This window comes from Bos taurus, chromosome X (assembly GCF_002263795.3).
Source record: "Bos taurus isolate L1 Dominette 01449 registration number 42190680 breed Hereford chromosome X, ARS-UCD2.0, whole genome shotgun sequence".
Lineage (NCBI taxonomy): Eukaryota > Metazoa > Chordata > Mammalia > Artiodactyla > Bovidae > Bos > Bos taurus.
The window spans coordinates 37837575-37859325 of NC_037357.1; the positions used below are offsets into that span (position 1 = coordinate 37837575).

At 40.6% G+C, this 21751-nt stretch overlaps 1 long non-coding RNA gene across 1 annotated transcript; it reads left to right on the forward strand.

Annotated features, from left to right (window-relative positions):
* The first annotated feature begins 238 nt into the window (after nt 1-238).
* Nucleotides 239-9487, forward strand: LOC101904611 (uncharacterized). The gene is made up of 3 exons (XR_240789.4): nt 239-404; nt 5149-5427; nt 9055-9487. It is a non-coding gene; the product is annotated as an uncharacterized lncRNA (long non-coding RNA).
* The last annotated feature ends 12264 nt before the right edge of the window (nt 9488-21751 follow it).

The window sequence follows — 21751 nt, forward strand, 5'->3', positions numbered from 1 at the left end:
GGGCCAGAAGTACTCAGGCTTTGCATACTGATAGCTGAAAAACATCTCATGCCTTTAGCTATGCTCAGCGCCAAGATTTAATAATTAAATATTAAAGATGTTGCTTGAGAAAATGGGTCATGGGATAAACACATGGGTCATTTAAAACGCGCTGTCCTTGAAATATCTTTTACTGATTATGTCTTAACCCCGTACGCTCTGCTGGCTGTATACTCTAAGCTCTTTGTTCCTGCTTCTATGAAAAGGCTCGACCGCAGAAATAAACTTGTCAGTCCTTGCAAAAGACTGTCCGAGTGTTGTTCTTTCAGGTTCGTCATTTCCAAGTCACGGGGAGAAAAATCCCTGACAGGTGGCGCCTGAACAGGGACTTGAAAGGAAGGCTGAACAGATGGGACAACATAGCAGTAAGATTCCTTTCATTTCTATAATGCATCATTTTTTGAAACAAAACGGTGTTAATGTTTCAAGATATCAGTTGAACGACTGCTATCATATACTATTGGAACATAATCCATGGTTCCTGGAGGAGGGGACGCTTGATCTTGATGTATGGAAAAGGGTTAAGAATAATGTTTTGTGAGCATATCGGCAAAGAGTCTGCATTCCTCCTCAATGGTGGGTTACCTGGTCACTCATACGGGCTGTCATAGAACGAATTGAAGGACATAATGTTGATTTGGAGGTAGAGACTGTTTGGTCTTTGCATGAATATGAGCTTGATGAACAAGACATGCAAGGTGCTTTGAAATGCAAAAATGTCACGCTCAATCAAACACAAACCCTGGAAAAACAACTTGAGGATGTATCTATTAAGGATGTGTCAAAACCGAAACCGCTTAAGGCGGAAGTCATTTCGTTCGGCAGGCAGCCCAAATCTGAGGTTTTTCCTTCTGCTCCGTCTGTAACTGCAGTTGTTAACCTTGCTCGTACTAACCGCTTCACTCCTCCTTGGGAGATGCCTGCTTGTGCTTTCGCTTTCCCAATAAATTTGATCAACCCGCCCAGGGTCAAAATACTTGGGTCGGTATAGATTTTGGTATGTTGTCTAGCTTTATGAAAGCATGTACTCTGTATGGACCTACTTCTCCTTACTGTGTAGAATTTCTCAGAGGATGGGCTGACCATTGGATGCCATATGATTTTTTTCAAGTAGCAAGGATGGTTTTAAATCCTCAACAATTACTGCAGTGGCAAATGTGGGTTGGTGATGAGGCCCAACAAATGATGATTGACCAGCAATCTCGTGGTAACCCCACCAATTTAACTTATGATATATTTACTGGAATGGGGACCATGGCTGATATAACTGTGCAATTAGCTAATATTACCCCTCAGATGTTGCATTTCATTAAAGAAACTTCCTGCAGGGCGTGGGCAAAGGTTGATAGCGCTAACTCTGATGGTTCATTTGTTAAGATTATTCAAGGGCATGAGGAGGAATATTTTCAATTTATAGGAAAATTAAAGGATGCAGTTGAAAAATCTATTAAGGATGTGACTTTACAAAATACTATTTTAAAACAACTTGCTTTTGAAAATGCTAATGAGGAATGTGGATCTGTGCTTAGACCAATTCGAGAGACTGGCTCTCTTATGGAGTATTTGAAAGCTTGTAGGGATATCAGATCTATGTCCCATAGAGCAAAATTGGCGGCATTAGAAACCTTTAATGTACAGAAAGCTGCTAATGCCAAATGTTTTAACTGTGGGAAGGCCAGCCATATGAAAAAACAATGCCTTCTGCCAATACAGGCTGGAAAAAATAATGCTACTTCTAATAAGAGACCCCCAGGAGTATGTCCAAGATGTAAAAAGGGGTTCCATTGGCTGAATGAATGTCATTCCAAATTTGATAAGGATGGAAACACATTGACTCCCAGTGCACAACAAAAACAACAGGGAAACTAATAAAGGGGCTTTCCTCTAGCCCCGCTACAAAAGGAGGACCCAGCGTTATGACGCTACAAGCAGCTACATCTAAAAGTGCTTGCATTGATATACCTAGTCCTTATGACATGGAATTAATAGAATTATACAACACTCACAAAATTCTCACTGGATATATTGGCCTGATTCCATCTGGGATGGTGGGACTGATTTTGGGACGTAGTAGCTGCACAATGAAAGGTTTAGTGATATTGACCAGTGTTGTGGACGAAGATTATGAAGGGGAAATACATGTTATGGTAAATGTTGTGAAAATGGGAAATGTATACTTACAAAAGGGGGAACGTTTTGCACAATTATTACTTTTACCAGATGTCAAACCAATGAAGGCATCTGATAAAGTTTAGCAGGGAGGCTTTGGTAGTACCAACCTTACTGCTGCACTATCCACCTTATTAAAGGAACATCAGAAACCCATGCTCACTTTATGCATATGGGGAAAAAATTTCACAGGCATGCTAGATACCGGAGCTGACATTTCAATCATTAGAGCTGAAGAATGGCCCCTTGATTGGGGTAAGGTTGTGGCTCCTTATAGACTACTAGGAGTGGGTGAAGCTGATACCACACAAACTTTTGTCAGTGCATCCTATTTACAAGTGTATGGCCCTGATCAAATTGTAGCTTATATCAAACCATATATTACCAATATCCCTATCAATTTATGGGGACGGGATTTTCTTGAACAAACGAAAGCCACAATTTCTTTAAATGAACCTTTTTAGTGCGGGCCATTGAGTTAGCACCGCTGCCTCTCGATTGGGAATCTGATACCCCAGTATGGACACCTCAATGGCCCCTAACTAAAGAAAAATTGGCAGCTCTTACACAATTAGTAAATGAACAATTACAAAAAGCTCATATAGAACCTTCATTTTCCCTGTGGAATTCCCCTGTTTTTGTAATAAAAAAGAAATCAGGAAAATGGCAAATGTTGATAGATTTAAGAAATGTTAATAATACCATGATACCTATGGGGCCCTTACAACCCAGATTGCCCTCCCCTTCTATGGTACCAAAAGGATGGTCTGTAACTATTATTGACTTACAAGACTGCTTGTTTACTATACCTCTGCACCCTAAAGATAGAAAACGTTTTGCCTTTTCGGTTCCTTCTATAAATCACATGGCTCCTGTTAAAAGATTTCAGTGGAAGGTTCTACCTCAGGGAATGATGAACTCTCCTACCATTTGCCAATATCTCATATCTGTTTTATTACAACCCATTAGAGATAAGTATCCTACTGCTTACATAATTCATTACATGGATGATATACTTCTCTCCATGGAATCTGAACTCTGTTTACAATAGTTATATAATGAAGTTACTACTACTTTTCAAAATCATGACCTGCTTGTTGCGCCAGATAAAATTCAATTGAAAGCACCCTTCAATTATTTAGAACATGTTATGGAAGAATCTAAAATTAAACCTCAAAAAACTCAAATTTCTGTGCAGTCTCTACGCACGCTGAATGATTTTCAAAAATTGCTAGGAGATATTAATTGGCTGTGGCCATCTGTCGGCATCCCCACCTATGCCTTACAAAATCTATTTAAAATTTTAGAGGGATCCCCTGACCCTAATAGCCCTAGGCAGCTAACAAAAGAGGCCAAAGAAGAACTGGCCTTAGTGGAGAAACGCATTCAACAATCTTTCTCAACTCAGCTAGATCATGATCAACTGGTTTCTTTATATATATTCTCCACTGAACATTCACCCACTGCAATTATAGCTCAGCATAGCCCAATAGAATGGGTATATTTACACACTAAACAGTCTAAAAAAATTGTATTGTATATTGAGAAAATAGGGCAATTAATCATGTCAGGGAGAAGCCATGTACAAACTTTGACTGGATTTGATCCATATGCAATACACGTCCCCTTGACAAAAAAGGAATTGCAAATTGCCTTACACTATAACCTGACCATGCAAATAGCATTAAGTGATTTTCAAAATGTTATCTCATTTCATTTGCTGAAAGGAAAATTATGGGACTTTCTACAATGTACTAAATTCATTATAACTAATATCATTGCATCCCAGCCTATTTCCAATGCCCCCACCTATTTCATTGATGGCAACAAGAAAGGCGTAGCAGGGATTGTCGGCCCTGATATCAAAAAGAAATTACCCACTACCTATTCTTCAGTACAAAGAGTTGAATTGTATGCTTTATATGCTCTTTTGTCTCTTCAACCATTATCCTTCAACGTATATACTGATTCCAAATACCTTACTTCCCTTTTTTCCCGATTTTGTTACCACCTTTTTATACAACCTAGATGAAGAATTATATACTCTTTTTTCACAGACTCAAGCCCTAATTCGCTCACGTTTGGAACCTTTCTTCACTGTACATATATGTGTTCATTCAGGTTTACCTGGCCCCCTGGTTGCAGGAAATGATACCGTTGACAGGCTCATAGCTCCCGTCTTTACATCTGCCAGGGACAAACATGCTGATCTTCATACCAATGCTAACAGATTGCACTCTAAATACCATATTCCTCTCACTGAAGCAAGCCGTATTATTAAAACCTGTGATGTCTGCGCCCCTCTGCACTTACGAACTATGATTTCAGGAGTTAACCCCCGGGGGCAACAGCCTAATTCCCTTTGGCAGTCTGATTTCACTCACTGCTCCCTAGGAAAGTTTCCTTTGCTTTTTGTCTCAGTAGATACATTTTCAGGCTTTATCCGGGCAGTACCTGTCTCTTCAGAATCCAGCAAACATGCCATTTCTGCACTCTTACTTACCTTCCCCATTATGAGGATTCCTTCAGTCTTGAAAACAGACAATGGACCTGCATTTACCTCACACTCGTTTCATTCATTTTTATCAGAATGGAACATAACACACATTACAGGAATACCCTATAATCCCCAGGGTCAAGCCATTATTGAAAGAGCCCACTGCACCCTAAAAAATCACTTATTAAAACAGAAAGGGGGAATTTGGAAGAGGAGATACACTTCTTATCCTATGAACCCTCAATTATTATTATCTTTAACTCTTTATCCCCTAAATTTAAACTTAACAAAAAATAATTCTGACACTCGTGCAGATAGACATTTTGCAGAAGACAAAAACAGCAAATTAGAAATCAATACACCAATATGGTATAAGCAATTTAATCAGTGGCTGCCAGGAATCTTACAACTCCTAGGCAAGTGTTATGGTCTTGTCATTGCAGATGGAGAGGAAATCTGGGTTCCCTTTCGCCATGTCCATTACTGAGAAGGACCCCAAGATCGGACTCCTTCGGCAAGTGATGAAGCTGATGCGAAGGGTCTCATCAATGACCTTGGAGGAGCCAATGAGGAAACGCCATTGTCTGAATCCTTACTCGACATGGGCTCAAGTGAAAAACATGACTCGTCAGGCTGAGCAGACACTGAAGAACACTGGAACTCCTTTGACTCCAGATAAGCTGCTTCTGGCAATGTTAGCTGTTCTTTCCTGTTTCTCTGGGGTAAGTGCAGAATATGTTTATTGGGCATACATATCCAACCCACCACTTCTCTCCATAGTGGATTGGGTAGATAAAGCCCCTATGATCTTTACCAATGATAGCATGCATTTTCCAAGTCCCTGGTCCACAAAGCGACCAATCCATGAAGAAGATGAGGGAAAGCCAATCAACATTTACATTGGATTCAAAACCTTGCCTATCTGTTTCGGATATCACCCCCTTTGCATGACTATCTTCCCACAGTGGTGAGCATACTCTGCCAACAATGGGACTGCTTTGCATCTGGGAATGTTCGCTATGGCATCTTTCTTACTTAATGGCTCCAAGTGACATTATCCAGGCCAGATAGCCAACTATTCGAACTTGCTTTTTCAACCAGAGGAACCTTCATGTCACACTGTATCTTGGAGAAGAAAACAGGAGATACAACCGTTACATTGGTCTGACTGTCGAGGCCAATTTGGGAAAGTTTCTATAATTCAGAAAAATCATACCAATCATAGATTTAAATTTGTTGACTGGGGACCTCACGGGTTGTTTGTAAACTGTTCTGAAGAGCAGGAGGAACATCATAACTGCTCCTGGTTTAATAGATCAAGCATTGGAGGCTTTCACAAATCTAATACAAGTTTCTGGACTCATAAGGACATATTGCTGAATTGGTATAATGGGGGCTTATCACCCCCACGAACCAGGATCATCGTCCCCATTGTGGGGCCAGGGCAATGGCACATTTGGAAAATTCCAGCAGCCTTAGAGCAATTCACTAGTGTTTATGGGACTGTGGGTGTGTTTCGTCCTTCTAATTATACCTTACTATACAATCAGATCAGATCAGATCAGTCGCTCAGTCGTGTCCGACTCTTTGAGACCCCATGAATGGCAGCACGCCAGGCCTCTCTGTCCATCACCAACTCCCAGAGTTCACTCAGACTCACGTCCATCGAGTCAGTGATGCCATCCAGCCATCTCATCCTCTGTTGTCCCCTTCTCCTCCTGCCCCCAATCCCTCCCAGCATCAGAGTCTTTTCCAATGAGTCAACTCTTCACATGAGGTGGCCAAAGTACTGGAGTTTCAGCTTTAGCATCATTCCTTCCAAAGAAATCCCAGGGCTGATCTCCTTCAGAATGGACTGATTGGATCTCCTTGCAGTCCAAGGGACTCTCAAGAGTCTTCTCCAACACCACAGTTCAAAAGCATCAATTCTTCGGCGCTCAGCCTTCTTCACAGTCCAACTCTCACATCCATACATGACCACAGGAAAAACTATAGCCTTGACTAGATGAACCTTTGTTGGCAAAGTAATGTCTCTGCTTTTGAATATGCTATCTAGGTTGGTCATAACTTTCCTTCCAAGGAGTAAGTGTCTTTTAATTTCATGGCTGCAGTCACCATCTGTAGTGATTTTGGAGCCCAGAAAAATAAAGTCTGACACTGTTTCCACTGTTTCCCCATCTATTTCCCATGAAGTGGTGGGACCAGATGCCATGATCTTCGTTTTCTAAATGTTGAGCTTTAAGCCAACTTTTTCACTCTCCTCTTTCACTTTCATCAAGAGGCTTTTTAGTTCCTCTTCACTTTCTGCCATAAGGGTGGTGTCATCTGCATATCTGAGGTTATTGATATTTCTCCCGGCAATCTTGATTCCAGCTTGTGCTTCTTCCAGTCCAGCGTTTCTCATGATGTACTCTGCATATAAGTTAAATAAACAGGGTGACAATATACAGCCTTGATGTACTCCTTTTCCTATTTGGAACCCATCTGTTGTTCCATGTCCAGTTCTAACTGTTGCTTCCTGACCTGCATACAAATTTCTCAAGAGGCAGATCAGGTGGTCTGGTATTCCCATCTCTTTCAGAATTTTCCACAGTTTATTGTGATCCACACAGTCAAAGGCTTTGGCATAGTCAATAAAGCAGAAATAGATGTTTTTCTGGAACTGTCTTGCTTTTTCTATGATCCAGCGGATGTTGGCAATTTGATGTCTGGTTCCTCTGCCTTTTCTAAAACCAACTTGAACATCAGGAAGTTCACGGTTCACATATTGCTGCATCCTGGCTTGGCAAATTTTGAGCATTACTTTACTAGCGTGTGAGATGAGTGCAATTGTGCAGTAGTTTGAGCATTCTTTGGCATTGCCTTTCTTTGGGATTGGAATGAAAACTGACCTTTTCCAGTCCTGTGGCCACTGCTGAGTTTTCCAAATTTTCTGGCATATTGAGTGCAGCATTTTCACAGCATCATCTTTCAGGATTTGGAATAGCTCAACTGGAATTCCATCACCTCCACTAGCTTTGTTCATAGTGATGCTTTCTAAGGCCCACTGGACTTTACATTCCAGGATGTCTGGCTCTAGGTCAGTGGTCACACCATCGTGATTATCTGGGTTATGAAGATCTTTTTTGTACAGTTCTTCTCTGTAGTCTTGCCATCTCTTCTTTATATCTTCTACTTCTGTTAGGTCCATACCATTTCTGTCCTTTATTGAGCTCATCTTTGCATGAAATGTTCCTTTGGTATCTCTGATTTTCTTGAAGAGATCCCTAGTCTTTCCCATTCTGTTGTTTTCCTCTATTTCTTTGCATTGATCACTGAAGAAGGCTTTCTTATTTCTTCTTGCTATTCTTTGGAACTCTGCATTCAGATGTTTATATCTTTCCTTGAAAAGTGAAACTTCTCTTCTTTTCACAGCTATTTGTAAGGCCTCCCCAGACAGCCAGTTTGCTTTTTTGCATTTCTTTTCTATGGGAATGGTCTTGATCCCTGTCTCCTGTACAATGTCACGAACCTCATTCCATAGTTCATCCTATACAATAGTACTGGCTATATTCAATCGTGTGTTCACCTTCCTTACTTGTTTATTGTAGGGCATTTTGATATTGACTTATTGGCCAAGATTGTCAATTGTACTGCATGTGCATTGTATCACACCATTTCATATCACAATGCTAGAATTGCACTAGTTAAACAAAGATCTGAGTTATGGCTTACTGTAAACTTAACTGAACCTTGGACTGATTCTGTCTTTCTGTTTGTATTGTTGAAAACTGGACTTAGGCGATCTAAGGACATCATTGGGTGGATTATTGCAGGCATCCTAAGCCTTATTTCCATTGTGACTGTAGGAACTTTGTCTGGTATGGCTCTACATAACTCTATACAAAATCATGATTTTATCACTGCATGGCACAAAGACGCTCATGATCTTTGGACTCGACAAGCCCAAATAGACCAGCAATTACAAACACGAATTAATGAGTTACAAACTGTGATAATCCACTTAGGAGATCAAGTGCAGCAACTGACTTTCCAAACACGTATACGTTGTCACTGGAATTTTACTTCTTTTTGTCTGACTAATATGCCCAACAATAGCACTGAGTATCCTTGGGATAAAGTTAAAGCACATTTGCAGGATCTCACAGATAACTCAAGTTTAGACATCAATCTGTTGAAACAACAAATTGCTAATTTTCAAGTTAAGGTACCCAAGGAATTGTACAGCACTCAATTTTACGATACTTTAACTAAAGCCCTATCGTCTCTAGACCCTAGAACTTGGTTTTCAGGAAGCAACATTGTTATATATGTATTAATCACCCTGCTTTTTCTGTCATTGTTTATAGGATACAGATATCTCTACTCAAGACTCAGTGCCTTTCACAACGGAGTCCAACTAGCAGCTACTGTGCTTAAATTAAAAACAAAAGGAAGATATGTTGGGAAGCGCAGTGCAAAGTAGCCTTGAAGGAGAAGGTCCTTGGGAAAATGGCAGAGGGCCAGAAGTACTCAGGCTTTGCATACTGATAGCTGAAAAACATCTCATGCCTTTAGCTATGCTCAGCGCCAAGATTTAATAATTAAATATTAAAGATGTTGCTTGAGAAAATTGGTCATGGGATAAACACATGGGTCATTTAAAACGCGCTGTCCTTGAAATATCTTTTACTGATTATGTCTTAACCCCGTATGTTCTCTGCTGGCCGTATACTCTAAGCTCTTTGTTCCTGCTTCTATAAAAAGGCTCGACCACAGAAATAAACTTGTCAGTCCTTGCAAGAGACTGTCCAAGTGTTGTTCTTTCAGATTCATTGTTTCCAAGTCCCTGGGAGAAAATCCCCCACAGTGGTTTTTAACAAGATTGTAGTTTGAAAAAGAGTTGTTGAATAATAGGTTGATTGGAGTATATGGTGGAGGTTTCTATATTTTTTTAATACAAAAACAGAATATATGAGTCAGAGACTATATTAATGGGGTAAGGATGTAGGCAAATAACTTAAATAAGAGCATATAATTCTTTTTGTTGAGCATAATGAAATTTAGTATAAAAGACTTTATATTCCTTAAGAGACCAGAATGAAGCTTTGGCGTTTTTAGTCCCATCTGTATAAAAAAACCTCAGCCTGTGGTATAGGCTGTGAGCTGATAATGTGAGAAATAATGAATTCAGTATTTCTGAAGAACTTTCACAGCTTACCAGACGGATAATGAAAAGAAATTTCTCCAAAATATTGTAGAAAAGCTATTTGGAAATCAGTAGAAGTTTGTAAAGCATTCTCAAATTGAGATTTATTGATAGGTATTACAATTTTATGAGGATCGGAGCCAATTAGAGTTTTAGTCCTATTTCTTCCATTGATAATAATTAGAGCAATTAAATCAAGGTAGGGTGTAAGTGACTTTATTCCCCTAAAACGGGTATAGATCCGTTCTACTGGGTGTTCTTGTTGGGCAAGAAGTCCTGTGGGAGAATGAGGAGAGGGCAGTATAAACAATTCTAGAGGTAAATCTATTTTGATGTGAGTAAAAAATTGTTTTTGTAATTTATTTTGAACCAAACAGAGTTCCTCTCGTACCTCTTGAGAAAGTGAACGAGGGCTATTTAAATCAGGATCTCCTTTTAAACTATTAAATAGGTTATTCAGTTGATAATTACCAATGCTTAAAGAAGGTCTAACCCAATTAATATCACCTAAGAGCTTTTGATCATCTGGTGATGTCCATGTATAGAGTCTTCTCTTGTGTTGTTGGAAGAGGGTGTTTGTTATGACCAGTGCATTTTCTTGGCAAAACTCTATTAGTCTTTGCCCAGCTTCATTCTGTATTCCAAGGCCAAATTTGCCTGTTACTCCAGGTGTTTCTTGAATTCCTACTTTTGCATTCCAGTCTCCTATAATGAAAAGGACATCTTTTTGGGTGTTAGTTCTAAAAGGTCTCGTAGGTCTTCATAGAACCGTTCAACTTCAGCTTCTTCAGCATTACTGGTTGGGGCATAGACTTGGATTACTGTGATACTGAATGGTTTGCCTTGGAAACGAACAGAGATTATTCTGTCATTTTTGAGATTGCATCCAAGTACTGCATTTTGGACTCTTTTGTTGACCATGATGGCCACTCCATTTCTTCTGAGGGATTCCTGTCCACAGTAGTAGATATAATGGTCATCTGAGTTAAATTCACCCATTCTAGTCCATTTCAGTTCGCTGATTCCTAGAATGTCAACATTCACTCTTGCCATCTCTTGTTTGACCACTTCCAATTTGCCTTGATTCATGGACCTGACATTCCAGGTTCCTATGCAATATTGCTCTTTACAGCATCAGACCTTGCTTCTATCACCAGTCACATTCACAGCTGGGTATTGTTTTTGCTTTGGCTCCATTCCTTCATTCTTTCTGGAGTTATTTCTCCACTGATCTCCAGTAGCATACTGGGCACCTACTGACCTGGGGAGTTTCTCTTTCAGTATTCTATCATTTTGCTTTTTCATACTGTTCATGGGGTTCTCAAGGCAAGAATACTGAAGTGGTTTGCCATTCCCTTCTCCAGTGGACCACATTCTGTCACATCTCTCCACCACGACCCGCCCGTCTTGGGTTGCTCCACGGACATGGCTTAGTTTCATTGAGTTAGACAAGGCTGTGGTCCTAGTGTGATTAGATTGACTAGTTTTCTGTGAATATGGTTTCAGTGTGTTTGCCCTCTGATGCCCTCTTGCAACACCTACCGTCTTATTTGGGTTTCTCTTACCTTTCAAGGCTGTATATTGTCACCCTGTTTATTTAACTTATATGCAGAGTACATCATGAGAAACGCTGGACTGGAAGAAGCACAAGCTGGAATCAAGATTTCCAGGAAAAATATCAATAACCTCAGATATGCAGATGACACTACCATTAAGGCGGAAAGTGAAGAGGAACTCAAAAGCCTCTTGATGAAAGTGAAAGTGGAGAGTGAAAAAGTTGGCTTAAAGCTCAGCATTCAGAAAATGAAGATCATGGCAACCGGTCCCATCACTTCATGGGAAATAGATGGGGAAACAGTGGAAACAGTGTCAGACTTTATTTTTCTGGGCTCCAAAATCTCTGCAGATGGTAACTGTAGCCATGAAATTAAAAGACGCTTACTCCTTGGAAGGAAAGTTATGACCAACCTAGATAGCATATTCAAAAGCAGAGACATTACTTTGCCAACAAAGGTTCACCTAGTCAAGGCTATGGTTTTTTCCTGTGGTCATGTATGGATGTGAGAGTTGGACTGTGAAGATGGCTGAGCGCCGAAGAATTGATGCTTTTGAACTGTGGTGTTGGAGAAGACTCTTGAGAGTCCCTTGGACTGTAAGGAGATCCAATCAGTCCATTCTGAAGGAGATCAGCCCTGGGATTTCTTTGGAAGGAATGATGCTAAAGCTGAAACTCCAGTACTTTGGCCACCTCATGTGAAGAGTTGACTCATTGGTTTCCAGACTCACATCCATCGAGTCAGTGATGCCATCCAGCCATCTCATCCTCTGTCGTCCCCTTCTCCTCTTGCCCCCAATCCCTCCCAGCATCAGAGTCTTTTCCAATGAGTCAACTCTTCACATGAGGTGGCCAAAGTACTGGAGTTTCAGCTTTAGCATCATTCCTTCCAAAGAAATCCCAGGGCTGATCTCCTTCACAATGGACTGGTTGGATCTCCTTGCAGTCCAAGGGACTCTCAAGAGTCTTCTCCAACACCACAGTTCAAAAGCATCAATTCTTCAGCGCTCAGCCTTCTTCACAGTCCAACTCTCACATCCATACATGACCACAGGAAAAACCATAGCCTTGACTGGGTGAACCTTTGTTGGCAAAGTAATGTCTCTGCTTTTGAATATGCTATCTAGGTTGGTCATAACTTTCCTTCCAAGGAGTAAGCGTCTTTTAATTTCATGGCTACAGTCACCATCTGCAGAGATTTTGGAGCCCAGAAAAATAAAGTCTGACACTGTTTCCACTGTTTCCCCATCTATTTCCCATGAAGTGTGGGGCCGGTTGCCATGATCTTCGTTTTCTGAATGTTGAGCTTTAAGCCAACATTTTCACTCTCCACTTTCACTTTCATCAAGAGGCTTTTTAGTTCCTCTTCACTTTCTGCCATAATGGTAGTGTTATCTTCATATCTGAGGTTATCGATATTTCTCCTGGCAATCTTGATTCCACCTTGTGCTTCTTCCAGTCCAGCGTTTCTCATAATGTACTCTGCATATAAGTTAAATAAGCAAGGTGATAATTGTATTGTTTGTTAAATGAGCAGTGGCCCTCAGGAAAAATGTGGAATGTATATCTGAGTTTGTCATACCTTATATCTTTTTATTAAAAGCATATGTCTTACTTTTCCTTAGCAACTATGAAGTGTCTTGTATATTAGCATTTTATAGATTGGTGAATATATTTATCATATAATATTATAATATATATTTATTATATATACCAATATATATATATTTATATATATATCCATATATTATACATTATATAATATTTTTATTAACAGTTTAAAATCTCCTTAGTTTTTCTGTAAGAAAAGCTTTTTGTAAGAGGAAGTTAATATTTAGTAATTAATATTTTAAAATCTTACTTTATTTGAAATGGCCTAGCTATTTAATAAACTTTTATTATTTAGTTTAGTACAACTCTAGAAATTTCAATTCAGTTCAGTTCAGTTCAGTCGCTCAGTCATGTCTGACTCTTTGCCACCCCATGAATTGCAGCACACCAGGCCTCCCTGTCTATCACCAAAATCCCAATCCTAAGAGATTATTTTAGATTATAATAACAGATTATAATAATAGATTATTCTATTAAAATATAATTATTTTTAATAGAGTTTATCTAAAAGTTTTCATCTCATTTATATATTTATATATATGTGTGTGTGTGTATATATATGTATAAACAGAGTTACCCTTTTGTTGACAAATTTAGTTTACCTTAAACCTAGGCATAATAAAAGTATTATATAATGTTGATGACTTATAACATGTCTTAATTAGATTAGCAAGCAATTATATTTAAATTATATTTATATTTAAATAAACATTATATATATTTAATATTTTTCAGTTCATGTGAATTTGAATTTAAATAGAGCTCATTAACTTCATATTATCTAAAAACAAAGCTGGTATATCGATGGCAGCACTGCCGGATGTTGAGGGTTTGAGGGAAAAGATGGAATTTGCCCCAGGTTTTTATTGAAGTGGACCTGGGGGGTCCCTGCTTGGCGTTTTCCGGAATAGGTTTTCTTTCAATGTCAGATTTAGACTTACAATCTTTGGCCCAATGCATTCCTCTATGGTAGCGAGGGCAGATTTTTGGAGGTTTTATATTTTTATATATTTTTTCTTTTCTTTTTTTTTTTAGCTTTCTTAGGGCCGTCCCTTTTTAAATGGTTCTTATTTCCACATGCAAAGCATCCTTTATTTCCCTTTCTTAAGGCAGCAGCTATTGTTTCAGCTACCATTTGCATCTTTTGAGTTTCTAATCCTAGATTGCGACAAGCCTTCAAATAATCAATAATAGTCCCTGTCTCACGAATTGGAGCTATAGCTTTTTGACATTCCTGATTTGCATTTTCATAAGCAAGTAATTTCTCTATTTGCCTTTTGGCTTCTTCTCCAATTACAGTATGGGAAATAGCAGTTTATAATGTAGCTAAAAAATCAGCATACATTTCATTAGATCCCCGAACTTTAAATAAGTGATGAAGTAAAGTAGAAAAGTGATGAGGCTTACCAGCCATTTTACCCATGTCTTAATACTTACTGGCCTCAATAGGCCCTGGGGTCACTCTGTCCAAGAATCTGCCTATGTGTACCAAGTCCCTGTTCTGGGCACCACGTGTTGAGGTCCTTTAATGGACCGGAACCTGGTGGTCCGGAGTTGATGATAAGAAAGTAAAGGAGAGAAAGAGGCTGATATTCCTTGGTTTATGCAGAAAGCCAATAAAGCCCCTGGCACGGGGCTTGCTCTGTTCACGGAGGCCTCAGGCGCCCTCTTGATGGGGTGAAGGTGCAGAGCGCCTTCTTGAGAGGGTCTTAGAAGCCCGGGCAGGAAAGTGAACTCAGAGGGCCTCTGCACTCCAAAGAAGTAGCCTGGGAGAGAGAGAGAAAGAAAGAGAAAGAACGACACGGGGACCAGAGCTGTGATGGAGCAAAGGTGTTTTATTCAACATTGTGTAGGTATTTATACTGTCTTACAAGATAGCTATTTTCAGCAGAGATAAAATCAAAACTTACAAGTTATCAAGAAAACATGAGGTCATCCATATGAAAGAGAGAGTTGTAAATAACCACTTTTACCATATGGTTCATAAAAAGAGGAGGGTACATATCACCATATAGAAAAACTAACGAAGGAAATGTCTGGAATCCTCAGTCCCAGGAGAGGCTTGCCTTTCCTTAAGGAACAGAGAATTCCTGACAGATCCAAAACAGCACACAGGAAGCCTCCTGTTAAATGCTTCCTGACAGGGAAGCCCAATGTTGTGGCAATTCTATAACATATATTGTGCTTGTGTGAACTTGAGTCATGTCTGACTCTTTGCGACCCCATGAACTGTAGCCCACCAGGCTCCTCTGTCCATGGGATTTCCCAGGCAAGAATACTGGAGTGGATTGCCATGCCCTCCACCAGGGAATCTTCCCAACCCAGGGATCAAAACTGCATCTCCTCATCTCTTACACTGGCAGGCAAATTCTTTTACCACTGCGCCACCTGGGAAGCCCTATAACATATATTACCAATACATATATAAATAGAACACAGACATATATGCATGTAATATATTATATATATATATATATGTATGTGTGTGTGTATGTGTGTGTGTGTGTATATATATATATATATATATATATATATATATATATATATATATATATATATATATAATGTATTATAGGACTTCCCTGGCTGTTCAGTGGTTAAGAATCCTGCCAATGCAGGGGACACAAGTTTGATGACTAGTCCAGGAACTAAAATCCAAGATGCCATGGAACAACTAAGCCCAAATGCCACAACTACTGAACCTGTGCACCTAGAGCCTGTGTTCCACAACAAGAGAAGCCACCACAAAGAGAAGCCCATGCACTGCAATGAAGAGTAGCCTCACTCACCACAGCTAGGGAAATTTCACACAGCAACAAAGACCCAATGCAGTCAAAATTAAATATTTTTAAAAATTAAAAAATAGGTATTATTTATAAATTATATAATTTTATATAATATTTATTAATAGATATTGGAGGTGCCTAATGTCTTGGTCATTTGGTCAGAGGCCTGAAGGGAAAGGACTAGAAGATTTTTGACAAGGAAGAAGTCTATAGTGGAGGCTTGTGGGTGGACAGCTGGTAGTGGGTATGAAGTATGAAGATTTGAGGATTGGGAGCAAAAACCAGCAAAAAACATCCAGGCACAGAAGATGCACTGTACAAACAAGTAGACAAACTGATTTGGCCAGCTAATGTTAGCCATCTTTTGTCGTGAGTTACCTAAAACTATCCTGAGGGGTCTGTGCACAGATGGTTCCCATAGGCCCAGATGGAGGCCCAAGAATAAAGGCTCTTCCCCCTTACCAACCCTGATTCATCTACTGTTACCTCTGAATGTTCAACTTGCCCATGACAGGAACCAACTGGTGCTGAGCCCCTGATGAGTGTTAAAAGAGAGACTTATTTTCATTGTATACCACTGTGCACTATTTGGGCTTCCCTGGTGGCTCAGAAGCATCTGTCTACAATGTGGGAGACCTGGGTTTGATCCCTGGGTCAGGAAGATCCCCTGGAGAAAGAAACAGCAACCCACTCCAGTACTCTTGCCTGGAAAATCCCATGGGTGGAGAAGCCTGGTAGGCTACAGTCCATGGGGTTGCAAAGAGTCAGACACGACTGAGCCAGTTCACTCACTCACACTCACTTTGTGCACTATTTGAATTTTACCATGTGCACATGTCACCCGTATAGTAAAAATTACAAAACAACTCTTGCTTTGAATGAGAGAAAAAAATGAGAAAGACCTAGTTGAGCAGGAGCAGGAAATGTAGTCAGTTCTGAAGGCAGCAGCAGATGGAGCCAAAGGCAAAGTGAAAGGATGAGCCTTAGGTAGAAACACACAGGCTTGTGGGTGATGGGAACAGGGCAGAGAGGTGGGGGTCACAGCAGGGGCAATTGTTGGGTACAAGGTAGTCAAGGAAGTGAAGAGCAAGGTCTTCTGCTAAAGGTGAGGGAGGAAGCAGGCAGCAGAGTCCCAGGGATGGAGAGAGCACAGAAGGTGTGAAAACAGCCCTGAGGATTCTCTCCAAGGGGGAAGGAAGGAGGGAATGAAAACAGTGATCATTAATGTTTTTAAGATGGGTGCTGGTGTTACATGAGTCTTTGCTCTGTCCTTCCTTAACCCTTTCAATGTGTTTGACATCAGTGTCATTGTGGGGCTCCGAGAGGACTTAAGCAGAGATGGGCAGGCCCTGCCAGGGTCTGCCTGACATAGGATGGTGTGAATTTCTGATGTACCCAATCTGCTCTGCTCTGTAACCTTGTTTTGTAACCTTCTTTTGCAGGATAAGCTTCTAGGTATAGCCTCAGGGGAATCAGATAATGGTGGGTTAAGAGGTGTTCACACAGTCCAGGCTTCTTTTCTAAGAAATCATCCAGAATAGGGTGTGTCGGGGAGAGGCCATGTTACACAGAGGAATCTGAATGCAAAAAAGAGGAAGGGAGGTGAGGAAGAGGGAAGGCCTTTAGGAGATGGGAGATTGTTGACAGTCAAAGGTCTTACAGAATCCCAGGAAGGAGCCATTCCTCTGATGTCAGGGCACTCAGCTCTGGGAAGCTTGGAACCAGAAAGTGCAGAGAAAAATATGATAAACCATTGACATTTTCACCCCACTTCATCCCCTTCTGTCCCCCAGCCAGTGGTAGATGTTTGCTGTGTGTCCTTGCAGACTTTTACAAAATACTTTTAGTTATGTATATATATATATGTACACACACACACAAACAACATGCAGGACTTGTGCGCAGAGAGGGGAGTTTACAAACTGTAGCTTACTCTATGTCCTGTTCTGCATTTTGCTTTGAAATCAACTTAACAGTGTCATTCCCTGCATTTTAACCTACTAGATGACTATGACCCACTGCATTTATCCATTTACTTACTGATGGGAATTTAGATTATTCCTAGTTTTTCCTATCACCAACATCCTTGGGCATGTGTCCTTATACACATGAGATACCAGTGTTTCTCTAGATGTGCCAGGCAGTGAGTTATAGAGAGAATGGCCATTTTCAGTTGTAATACTTTTAGTTTGAGGTCAGTCTTGTTGCTTATGACCCCACAAGCTGAATGACCCTGAGCAGTTGCAGACCCTCTCAGTTTCCTGTCTGTTTACTCACCTATAGAAGGACATAATAGTACATAGTTCAATCATAGGATTGTTTGACGGCTTAGTTGATACTTATGTATGGCTTTGTATGTGTGTGTGTGTGTGTGTGTACACATTTAGTTTTATTGTAACAAAGAAACTTGTATACTTTTTTTTTCAAGCTTCTTGTTTTAATAAAAAAAAAAAGCACATATTGACAGCCACATGTGAATGCCAAATGATTAAAACAAAAAACCAACATAAACGAAACCAAAAGTGATCTATCCTGCATCTAGGAAAAGCAAACTTCTTGGCTTAAGAGAAATGAGGCATGTGTGTGTGTGTGTACATGTGGGGATTTTTCAGGAAAACCATTTCAGTGTAGGGTAGGGGTAGGGCAGGACACAGACCATTTCTAATGCCTGGTTTTGTTTCACCAGAAGTAAACAGAGTATTAGGGTAATTTTTTTTAATAGTAACAATTACACTCAATAAAAAATCTTTTCACTGAAGAAGGAAAAAAATCTTTCTGTTTACAGTGAGACAAGCTACCTGATAAAGTAGGCATTTTAATTATTTTACATAGCCTTGGTTGACTTTATAAAGGTTTCATGTTCATGCACAAGTTAGATTTTTGTTTACCAAACTTCTTTGATGACAAGGGTCATCTCTGGCACCTGTTAAACTTCCGCACTCACATGCCTAATTCCAGACTCCCAGGAAAGCTGATCAGCTAACAGGTGTCCATGACTCTTATCGTCAGCAGAAGCACTCAGTTCAGGGGCAGGACTAGAGTCTTCTGCTTTGCCAATCCCTGCCCACCCCATCCTCGAATATTTTTCTATGGGATAAAAACCTCAAAGGCGCTCTAATACTAACTATTCATTTTCTCCTGAACATCAAAAAACTTGTCTCCGGGAATGAACATGAACAGATTGAATCCATTTGTGAAAAGGATCGGGTCTCAGAAGACACTGAATTTAGCCTGACTTTTGCCACGAAACAGCCCCAGGACCTCTGGCAAAGTCCCTTCATTTCTCTGTGCCTCGATTTCCTCTTACAAAAAGTGGGTCCTACCTGTCTTCTGGACCCAAATGTCTCCTTTCATATAAAATTCCTACCCAGTCTCTGAAGGTCTCTCAAAGCTGGGTGGCTCTAATACCTTTTGAAGTTTTCAGAACCACTCAAACCTCAAGTAGTTCATCTGTAAATAAATGTAAATGAGGGAACCTCCTATTTGTGATGCAAATAATTACTCGGGGGTGGGGGGGGCGGGATGGAGACCCCTAGTTGTTTCAGTTTGGGATTCTTGGGAAGCAGCTGTGAAACTGGTCAAAGCTGCAAATAAGAAGGCTTTCCCATGGAGACTTGACAACCTTAACTTAGCATCTCCCTGAGCCAAGCTGAGGATCCAAGCTTTTTTTTTTTTTTTTTTTTTTTGCTTTTAAATCTCCAAGCATAGGGTCTCCTAAAATGCTCCACTGTGTGACTTGGATTTTCTCAAGAAACTAGCTTCTGCTTTGGCAGCATCACCTTCATACTTGCTTCTGGCCACTCACCAATCAGTGACTCACCAAACAATACATCTCAAAACTGCCCTCTTGCTTTGCCAACAAGAAAAGATAAAGTGTGTGCATTCGTTTGCTTTCCGTTGTTTCTACTTTTTGCTTCCTGTTTTTATCTATTATTGAAAAGAGAACACCCCCTCCCCATTCTCAATACTTCAAAAAGGCCTGAAAATTTGGCATAGCCTTGTTGGATTGTGTTTTTTCAAAGCAAGTGACCAAAAAATAAAAATCTCAAAAATAAAAAAGAAGGTCATGGTCAATGCCAGTGGGACTGTGAGGCAGAAATAGAAAGAAGAGGTGAAGTGGAAGAACATGGCAGGGCCCGGGGACCCGGCTGCCTGGCACCTCAAAGGAAAGCTGTCAGTTACAATAGGAACCTTGGCTTAAAAGGCTAAGAGGAGTCCAGTCCAGCTGTAGCAGGGAATACTATTCAGTACACAGCCATGGATTACTGCAAAGGAAGGGCAGAGAAATGGCGTGTTAGCCATGGATCATTGCCAGTCACCGCCAGCTCTCACTTTCTCACTGGTCTAACATCAAAGTCCAGTGTGCCTCATGGCCCTGACAAGAGAGGGCTCTCAACTTCAAAGGGGTTCCCAAAGCCACTATCAGAGAGGCCCCATTATACAAATCCGGGTTAGAAGTTTTCAAATATCAAATCCTTAGAGGCAAAGTTAGGGACCTTCCAAGGCACAACATCTCTTTTCTCTTCTCCAACTGACAGTCTCACCTCCTCTTCTTACTAGGAGACACATAAAAAATACAGATTGAAACTCATCATCATCAAATTCACCAAATAAATAGACTGGAAGATTCCTCAAAGCCAAAGTAAAAACACTGATTCTTGAACCACTCAGTCTGGCAGTTTACGACACAGGATGCTTACACCTGCTACTGACCCTGCCTTGTTGGGATGGTGTGGCATCCTCAGGGAAATTACAGAGGAGATGCGAGACACCTCATAACAATTCCATAAGACACTACGCTGGTACTAATATTCAGGTTTATTCTCCCTCCTGCATCTGTAGGGTACTCAGAATTACAGAGAGGGACATTTATGCTATTTTCTTCAGCAGTTGTGTTGTCTGGGAAGGGCTGGGTGCAAATAAACTCATTCCAGGTTCTTAACAGAGTTTGAGTGCAGTCACTTTTGAGTGAATCAAAACTGGAAAGGGCTGGGCTGACTGAAGGATCTCCTTCTGGAACCCTCTGAGGAGAGGCTGTGGTTCCTGTCAGGGGCTTAGTGGTGGTTGGGGAAGCCAAATGACTGCAGACTAAGGGGGAAAGCCCTGCTGACTGGTGCTCACCCAGCCAGGCTGGATGCAATTACCTCGGAGGAACAAACAGCATTTGGAGTTGGAGCAGGGAAGCTAGTGGTGCTGTGGAGCAGGCAGAACCCCTGGACATGTTACAGTCAAAGATGGGGCGGGGAGTGGCCGGCTGGGGGCGCTGGGAGGGGCACTGGGATGCAGGATGCAGCTTTAAACCACGTGACTGCTGGCTTCTTGCGCAGAGGCCAGACTCGGTCCTCAGACTCTCAGGCTTCTATAAACCTTGGCAGAAAGAAAGGCGAGGGGACGGGTTGTGTGTCCCGCAGACGTGTTAAGGGGGAATTAGAGAAAGGGAGGCTGTTTAAAACTGAGCATCATCTTTCCTTTCCAGTGAAACAAAAAGAAAAATTTTAAAATAAACAGGAACAAAATTACAACAGAGAATGTCAATTGCAAATAAGATCCAACAGGTTCTGCTGATTCTCCCATTGAGTGGCAGGGCTCAGGTCCTTGTTAGGAGATAATTTTATTTTAAAAGTGTCATCTTAAACTGCAAGGATGTCCATTAAACATCACAAGTAAACATACCAAAGGAGAAGCCATGTTGTCAAAATGCCCACTTATCCCACCCAAACACCTCAAACCCACCCTTTGCTGACCTTCTATAACCCCATTTTTAAAGTTGTTTTTCTTTGTTTAAACAAAAGAAAGTAGATACATGTTGGCAAATGCTAACTGTCCATATTCACATAGAGACACAGTGTAACCTCTGAGCCCAATATACAGAGAAAGGAGGAAAAAGCTAGAATTCTATGCACAAC